Source organism: Nerophis ophidion, linkage group LG03 (assembly GCF_033978795.1).
Source record: "Nerophis ophidion isolate RoL-2023_Sa linkage group LG03, RoL_Noph_v1.0, whole genome shotgun sequence".
In the NCBI taxonomy this organism is placed as follows: domain Eukaryota; kingdom Metazoa; phylum Chordata; class Actinopteri; order Syngnathiformes; family Syngnathidae; genus Nerophis; species Nerophis ophidion.
This window is the reverse complement of record NC_084613.1, coordinates 22,465,456-22,474,552: the sequence shown is the minus strand read 5'-3', so window position 1 is coordinate 22,474,552 and position 9,097 is coordinate 22,465,456. Positions and strand designations below refer to the sequence as shown.

At 37.2% G+C, this 9,097-nt stretch overlaps 4 non-coding genes across 4 annotated transcripts; all 4 read left to right on the top strand.

The window, feature by feature from the left end:
- Positions 1–1,152: 1,152 nt before the first annotated feature.
- trnas-gcu (transfer RNA serine (anticodon GCU)) lies at positions 1,153–1,234 on the top strand. Its single transcript has one exon. It is a non-coding gene; the product is annotated as a tRNA-Ser (tRNA).
- Positions 1,235–1,572: 338 nt separating this feature from the next.
- On the top strand, positions 1,573–1,654 carry trnas-gcu (transfer RNA serine (anticodon GCU)). The gene has a single exon. It is a non-coding gene; the product is annotated as a tRNA-Ser (tRNA).
- A 1,043-nt stretch (positions 1,655–2,697) lies between these two features.
- On the top strand, positions 2,698–2,779 carry trnas-gcu (transfer RNA serine (anticodon GCU)). The gene has a single exon. It is a non-coding gene; the product is annotated as a tRNA-Ser (tRNA).
- A 1,991-nt stretch (positions 2,780–4,770) lies between these two features.
- trnas-gcu (transfer RNA serine (anticodon GCU)) lies at positions 4,771–4,852 on the top strand. Its single transcript has one exon. It is a non-coding gene; the product is annotated as a tRNA-Ser (tRNA).
- Positions 4,853–9,097: the final 4,245 nt, after the last annotated feature.

Genomic DNA, 9,097 nt, shown 5'->3' with positions numbered 1-9,097 from the left:
AACGCTTTTAATGTGTGCCTCAAAGGAGAGAGTTGGGTCGAAGATAATACCCAGATTATTTACCGTGTCGCCTTGTTTAATTGTTTGGTTGTCAAATGTTAGAGTTGTATTATTAAATAGAGTTCGGTGTCTGGCAGGACCGATAATCAGCATTTCCGTTTTTTTGGCGTTGAGTTGCAAAAAGTTAGCGGACATCCATTGTTTAATTTCATTAAGACACGCCTCCAGCTGACTACAATCCGGCGTGTTGGTCAGCTTTAGGGGCATGTAGAGTTGGGTGTCATCAGCATAACAGTGAAAGCTAACACTGTATTTGCGTATGATGTCACCTAGCGGCAGCATGTAGATGCTGAAGAGTGCAGGGCCAAGGACCGAACCCTGGGGAACTCCACACGTTACTTTAACATAGTCCGAGGTCACATTGTAATGGGAGACACACTGCATCCTATCAGTAAGATAAGAGTTAAACCAAGACAGGGCTAAGTCTGACATACCAATTCGTGTTTTGATACGTTCTAACAAAATATTATGATCGACGGTATCGAAAGCAGCGCTAAGATCGAGGAGCAGCAACATAGATGACGCATCAGAATCCATCGTTAGCAATAGATCATTAGTCATTTTTGCGAGGGCTGTCTCCGTGGAGTGATTTGCCCTGAAACCGGATTGAAAGGTTTCACATAGATTGTTAGACGCTAAGTGTTCATTTAACTGTTCCGCAACAATTTTTTCGAGGATTTTTGAAATAAAGGGAAGGTGAGACCACCGGTCGGTAGTTTACCATGAGGTCAGGATCGAGGTTAGGTCTTTTAAGAAGAGGATGAATAACCGCTTTTTTGAATGCTAGGGGAACAGTGCCCGAGGAAAGTGATAAGTTTATAATATTTAGCACTGATGGACCTAATAATACAAAGAGCTCCTTGATCAGTTTCCCAGGAAGAGGGTCAAGTAAACATGTTGTTTGTTTTATTCCATTTACACGTTGTAACAATTCCTCTAATGTTACCGAGTTTTATTATTGGTAGCGATATCAATCAATTTTTTATATTCAATCAGGATAAATTGCATTAAACTCATGATTAATCACAGTTGATCGCAGAATTATTTCATTTCCAGGAATTCCACTTTTTAACTTAGCAATCAAAACCTGAAGGTGAGGTGGCCGAGAGGTTAAGGCGGTGGACTGCTAATCCGTTGTGTTCTGCACGCATGGGTTCGAATCCCATTCTCATCGTATTTCACTGTTTCCTGTGTGACAGGACTAAGAGCAAGAACTAAAAAGCTTACTTAGATGAGAGGTTTAACAAAGACAAACCATTTATTGATTGACACTTTTATTAGTAGATTGCACAGTTCAGTACATATTCCGTACAATTGATCACTAAATGGTAACACCCGAATAAGGTTTTCAACTTGTTTAAGTTGCTATTACTAATAGGGCTCTCCATCATTATACATATCTACTTGCGATTAATTGCATGTTGTTTGCATTCAACTTGTGATTTCGCAGTTGACGGCATCTAAATCTAAGTTCTATGAAATTCCAATTTTTCTGTTAATAAATAATGCGAAGATGAGGCGGCCGAGAGGTTAAGGTGTTGGACTGCTAATCCAATGTGTTCTGCACGCATGGGTTCAAATCCCATCTTCATTGTTCTTTATTGCAGTCACCGGGAGAACATGCAAATTCCACACAGAAAGATACCGAGCCCGGGATTGAACCCAGGTGTGTTTTACTCGCATGGGTTCAAATCCCATTCTCATCATACTTCACTCTTTACTGCCCATTCGAGTGTATGAGCATGAACTTAAGAAGCCTACTTAGATGAGAGGCAAAACATCTTCAAAGATGAACCAAACAGTCCAGTTGCAATTGATTTAGAAACCATAGTTATGTTTAATAACTTCTCTTCAATACCACATACAGTACCAAGCTCCGTTTCCACCAATTGTTCAGCAAACATAAATAGCCGTGTTAGGGGCCGGGTAATGGAGACCATTCCCCAAAACAGCTACTTTCACAGAGAAAGTTAGAAAGTGGCTTGAAGTTGAGTCTGTGACGTGAACTCTTGACCAAAGAACTACCATTGCAAGTTATGGAGACGGTCGATACAGTGTATGAATTCTTCGATTCCATGTTTAACATTGTTAATATTAATGAAACTTTTTATTAGTAAAGCTCTCAATCTATTTAAATACTCAATTGGGATTCATTCCATTTTTTCTGCAGTTACCTTAAGATTAATCACAGTTAATCGCAGACAGATTTAATTTCCAGGATTTTCCACTTTTTTAAGTTGTCCACTCACCTAGAAGTTGAGTTGGCCAAGTGGTTAAGGCGATGAACTTGTAGTCCATTTAGCTTTGCACACGTAGGTTTGGATCCAGTGTTTATTGTTGATGAATTAAACTTGACAAATTTAAGTCTATGAGCATGAACAAATAGCCTACTTCGATGAAAGCAAAACGTTGTCTAAAACAAACAAAACAATCCAGTTGTATTCGATTCACCGGTCTGCGATAGTGAGTATATCTTTAATTGGGGTATATTATTAGTAGGGCTCTCAATCAATTCAAATATCTAATTGTGATTAATTGCATGTTGTCTGCAGTTAACTCATTATTAATCACAGTTAATCGCAGAAATATTTCATTTCCAGGAATTGCCACTTTTTTAGTTGGGGAACTAAGTGGGAAGATGAGGTGGCCGAGTGCTTAAGGCGATGGACTGCTAATCCATTGTGTTCTGCACGCATGGGTTCGAATCCCATCTTCATCGTTCTTTATTGTTCACAAACTAAATCTGACTAATTTTAAGTCAATGAGCAAGAAACGTCATCGAAGACAAACAAAACAGTCCAGTTGCGATCGATTGAGTTCCCTGAGAATACAATGACCTGGATGAATGATAACATCCATACTTATGTTTAATAATTTCTTTGCAATACCTCAAGATGGGTTTCAAACAAGAGATTAGGTTTTACAGTAGTGTTTGAAGCAAATGTTACTCTTTTATAACTCTTTCAGACTCGGGATGTACATTTTGTTGTGTGATGGACGATTTGTTAATTTCTTTGCAATACCTCAAACAGTATCAGGGTCCTTTTCCACCAAAAGTTCTGGAAACCTAAATAGCCAATTCAGTCGGTATTAGGGTCCTGGCTATTGCGATCATTCCCCAAAACAGCTCATTTAAGAAACAGTTAGAAAGTTTTTTGAAGATGAGTCTGTGATGTACACTATTGACCAAAGAACCACCATTACATAATAGGTAGACCACAAGGAGATGTTTTAAATGTAGATTAGAAATTAGAGTTTTACCCCTCAATGGTAATGGCCTGCTATTTATTGTGATCTACAAGTATTGGTGTATAGATTAGGTTAGGACTTTGTATTAGGGTTATGAGTTAAGTCTTGGATTTCAAATTTGGCTTCCAAATAGAGATTGGGATTTATAATATCGTTTGAAGCTAACGTTAGACTTTTTTTAACACTCCGTCAGGCTTGGGATGTACATTTCTTTATGATGGACAATTTGTTTTGCATTTTGATACATGGGTTACGATGCGATTCAAAAATGATTTATTTCTAAAAATAGAATGATTAGATGCAATTTGATTTAGTGTATGAAAGATTGAATTCCATGTTTAACATTTGTTGATGTTAATGAGTTGTATTATTAATAGAGATCTCAATCAATTTGAATATTCAATCAGGATGAATTGCAGTTAGCTCATGATCAATCACAGTTAATCGCAGAAAGATTTCTTTTCCAGGAATTCCCACTTTTTTAGCTCATAAGGTACCTTTGAAGATGAGGTGGCTGAGAGGTTAAGGCGATGGACTGTGGGTTGTGTTCTACACGCATATTTTTGAATCCTATTTTCATTGTACTCTACTGTTTACTTCCCAATCTAAGTGTATGAACATAAACTTATGAAGCCTACTTAGATGAGAGGTGAAACGTCTTCTAAGATGAACAACACAGTCCAATTGCGATCAATTTAATACCCTTCGAATTCAATGACCTGGATGAGAATGTTCGTACTTATGTTTACCAACTTCTTTGCATAACCACATACAGTGTCAAGCTCCCGTTCTACCAAGTGGTCGGGAAACATACATAGTCGGTGTTAACGGCCAGGCCATGGATCCGGTTCCCCAAAACGACTCATTTTAAAGCAAAAGTTAGAACGTGGCTTGAAGTTGAGTCTGTGACGTAAACTATTGACCAAAGAACCACCATTACATGTTATGTAGACCACATGGAAGTGTTTTAAATGTAGAGTAGAAATCATAGTATGACCTTTCTAAAATAATGGACTGCTAATCCATTGTGATCTACATGTGTTGGGTTACAGATAAAGTTATGAGTTTGTATCAGGGTTTTAAAATAGGTCTGTGGTTTTAAGCCTGGTTTCAAACTAAAGATTAGGCTTTATATTAGCGTTTGAAGCTAATGTTGGAGTTTGTTAAAACTATTTCACTAGGGATATACATCTCTTTTTGATGGACGGTTCATTTTGCATGACAGTAAATGAGCTACAATGCGATTCGAAAACTAATTATTCATACAAATAAAACAATTCGATACTGTCTATGAAAGATTCGATTCCATGTTTAACATTTGTAGATGTTAATGAAATGTAATATTGGCCAGGCTCTCAATCGATTTAAATATTCAATCGGGATTCATTCCATTTTTTTTGCAGTTACCTAGATAGATTTTATTCTGAGGAATTCTCACTTTATCCCAAAACATACTTAGGAAATGAGGTGACCGAGAGGTTAAGGTGATGGACTGCTAATCCATTATGTTTTACACGCGTGGGTTCAAATCCCATCCTCGTTGTGTTTTACTGTTTCCTACCCAATCTAATTCTATGAGTATGAACCGACGTAGCCTACTTAGATGAGAAGCGAAACATCTTCCAAGACGAACCAAACCGTCTAGTTGCGATTGATTCACCGGTCTGCGGTGTTGACGTTTGGTGTCTCGTAGAAAACAGGAGTATTTATTAGTCTGTCAGCCGTGACTCTCACGTTGTTTCAAAGATAAACTGTCAACTGATTGCTAGACTTATGCGATGCGACGTATCTGTGTCTCTTTTCGTCTCCAGTTGTCTTTTCACAGACAACCCAGGCTATTAAGACATTTTAAAGACAAAAACTGTCAACTGATTTCTAGTTCAGCGCTGTAATCCCATTAGTCGATTAATTGTTAAAGTAGTCAGTGATTAGTCGACTATCAAAATAGTTAGTTGCAGACATAATTAGCATGCTAGAAAGCTAGAGCCAAATAAGCGTATCCATGAATTGTAGGTTTTTACCGACAAAATAGACTAACAATAAAATGCTAACTTGCTAACAATGGCATGCTAGCAAGATAGCGGAAAGTAGTGATATAGTTATAGGTTTGTACTCACAAAATGGGCTCGCATTAAGACATAAACATGCTGTGAACAGCTTGTTAGCAAGATAGTGCCAAGTGACTGTATCAATTAATTGTAGGTTTTTACCTACAAAATGGGCTGGCATGTTTACTTTACTATGTTACTATTGGCATGGTACCAAGACAGTGCCAAGTATACATACCTAAATAAATGATAAATGATAAATGGATTGTACTCGTATAGCGCTTTTCTACCTTCAAGGTACTCAAAGCGCTTTGACAATACTTCCACATTTACCCATTCACACACACATTCACACTAATGGAGGGAGCTGCCATGCAAAGCGCTAACCATCACCCATCAGGAGCAAGGGTGAAGTGTCTTGCTCAGGACACAATGTACTTGACCTCCGAATTCGGGAGATGGGGCGTGGGGGGGGGTGTTTGGGGTTTGCAGGGGGTGAATACATATATATATATATATATATATATATATATATATATTTATATATATATATATATATATATATATAGTTTTAATTTTCCTGAAGGAACTCTCCTGAAGGAATCAATAAAGTACTATCTATCTATCCATCTATCCATCTGTCTATCTATCTATCTATATACATATGCACATACATATATATATATAAATAATCTGTTAATTAATGAGTATATCCGTTCGAACGCTGTGTTCAATGGAGAAGTTTGATCCACAAAATTTGCAGGCAGCAAACCTCTTCCCCTTCAAGCTGTCCTGGATGAACTGAAATTATTTTTTTCCAATTATTTTGGAACTTGCAAGCGTACTTCTTCTTCTTACTCGTTGTCGCCATGTCTCTTCTTTATGCTTCTGCTTCGTCTCTGTTATATTTTTGGACACTTGCCATGATGGGAATCCGGATGTTGTGTCAGTGTATTAACGTGTCGGCTGGAATAAATACATGCTGAGAAATACTGTAGCTTTGTGCCTGCCTACTTTAAGGGTTATAGATAAACCTATGGAAAACGGAGACATATATAATAGTCTCCTTTTCAGGTGAGATAGGACGCAAAAGGCAGTGCCTTTAAGGCACGCCCCCAATATTGTTGTCCAGGTGGAGATCGGGAGAAATTCGGGACAATGGTTGACCCGGGAGATTATTGGAAGGGACACTGAAATTCGGGAGTCTCCCAGGAAAATCGTGAGGGTTGGCAAGTATGGGTACATACCAACACGTTTAGCAAGCATGAAAATGTTAGCATGATAACATTAGCATGCAAGATAGCGCCATGAAATAATATAAAAAAAATTGTAGGTTGATATCAACAAAATTGGCTAACATGATAATGTTAACATGCTAAGTTTGGCATGCGAGCAAAATAGTGCCATGTAAAGTAATCCATTAATTGTAGGTCTATACCAACACAATTTGCTAGCATGAACATGTTATCATGCTAACATTAGCATGCTAGCAAGATCGCGCCAAGTAAGGGTATTAATAAATCGTAGCTTAATACCTACAAAATGGCCTAGCAAGAAAGAAGAAATTACCGCAAACTATTAATCGTAGGTTACTACCCAAAAAAATGTTGAGCCAGATAATGCCAAGTGAAATAATCCAATTAATGAAGGTATATACCAACACAATTAGCTAGCATGAAAATTTTAACATGCTAGAGAGAGAGCGCCAAGTAACAGTATCTATGAATCCTAGGTTTATAACTACAAAATAGGCTAACATGGCAACATGCTAACATTTTTCGAGGAAACCTATTTTTTAAAAACAGAACAGATTGAGTGCATTGATTTTAAAATACATATTGGAAAAAAACGAGACCCCAAGGAAAATGTTAAAACTATGGAACATGACAGAGTCATCATCATCATCATCATTCGTTATTGCAGACCTTAAGATCCATTAAACATGTAAAAAACACAATACAAAACATTAAAAACAAAACAAAAAACTAAAACATTAAACAAAACGATAAAAAGAAATATAAATATGTTTGCTGTTTTTGTTACGTCGGGGCGGCATAGCTCGGTTGGTAGAGCGGCCGTGCCAGCAATATGAGGGTTGCAGGTTCTATTCCCGCTTCCGCCATCCTATTCACTGCCGTTGTGTCCTTGGGCAAGTCACTTTACCCACCTGCTCCCAGTGCCACCCACACTGGTTTAAATGTAACTTAGATATTGGGTTTCACTATGTAAAGCGCTTTGAGTCACTAGAAAAAAGCGCTATATAAATATAATTCACTTCACTTGTTGTCAGGAATCTGAATCCACCCTGCATTTGTTTTGGTATTGTCATATTGTGTCTTCCTTTTGGGTGGGAGTTGAAAAAAATATGTTTAAGGATTGGTTTGTTTATGAAGTTTGATGTGGTTTCTGTTATTTTAGGAGAGTTCATTGACAGTCATGATTTAGTCAATTGAATTAGAGCACTAAAGTAAAAGGTTTATTTTTAAGGCCAAAAGCAGATATTCACTTAGTATTACTTTATTCAGTATTTTTTAACTTTAGAAAGATATATGGTTGAAAACAATAATGACGCCAAAAAACAAAAAAAGATGGGAAGTCCTCAAATGCTTATTTTGAAAATGTAATTATGTTTATAGATATGCAACAACAACAACATATATGCTATCGTTGTTGTGTTCCCTATTTTGAGTGTACAAAAATGAAAGTGTGTGTTACTGAGTCCGACCTGGACTTAATCTGGACTACACACAAATGCTTATTTTGAAAATGTAATTTTGTTTATAAATTATATGCAATCTGTCTAATTTTTCAGTGTACATGGATGAAGGTGTGTGTTGCTGAGCCCGACTTGGACATTATCCGGACTGGACCTGGTTTTAAAAACCCTTTAAACAAATCTAATTTCATTAACAACCTGGTCTGGTGAAAAGATAATAATAAAATAATGAAATAAGATAAATAAATAAATAAAAACATTTTCTTGGATAAAAAAAAAGTAAAACAATATCAAAATAATTACATAAAAAATAGTAATTAATGAAAATGTTAGTGGAAGCACACAAGCATGTGTGATTCAGGGACTGTGTCCCTTGCAGACTGTGTTGTCTATGTTGTGGGAACCAGAATATTGGTAGCAGAAAGAAAGAACCCTTTTTGTGTGAGTGGGTGTACTTTAAGTGTGAATGGGGGAGGGAGGTTTTTTGGGGGGGTTGATGCACTAATTGAAAGTGTATCTTGTGTTTTTTCTATGTTGATTTAATAAAAATTTAAAAATGCCGTATTTTTCGGACTATAAGTCGCAGGTTTTTTCATAGTTTGGCCGGAGGTGCAACTCATACTCAGGAGCGGCTTATTAACACATTACCGTAAACTATCAAATAATATTATTTAGCTCATTCACGTAAGAGACTAGACGTATAAGATTTAATGGGATTTATCGGTTAGGAGTGACAGATTGTTTGGTAAACGTATTGCATGTTCTATATGTTATAGTTATTTGAATGCATACTTGCCAACCCTCCCGGATTTTTCAAGAAACTCCCGAAATTCAGCGCCTCTCCCGAAAACCTCCCGGGACAAATTTTCTCCCGAAAATCTCCCGAAATTCAGACAGAGCTGGAGGCCACGCCCACTCTAGCTCCATGAGAACCTGACTCAATGTTGTGACCCTCTTAAACAGGACAATACTACCATCTGCTGTACATAGAATAGAATGTCTGTTCTGAAGCCCACGTAACTTC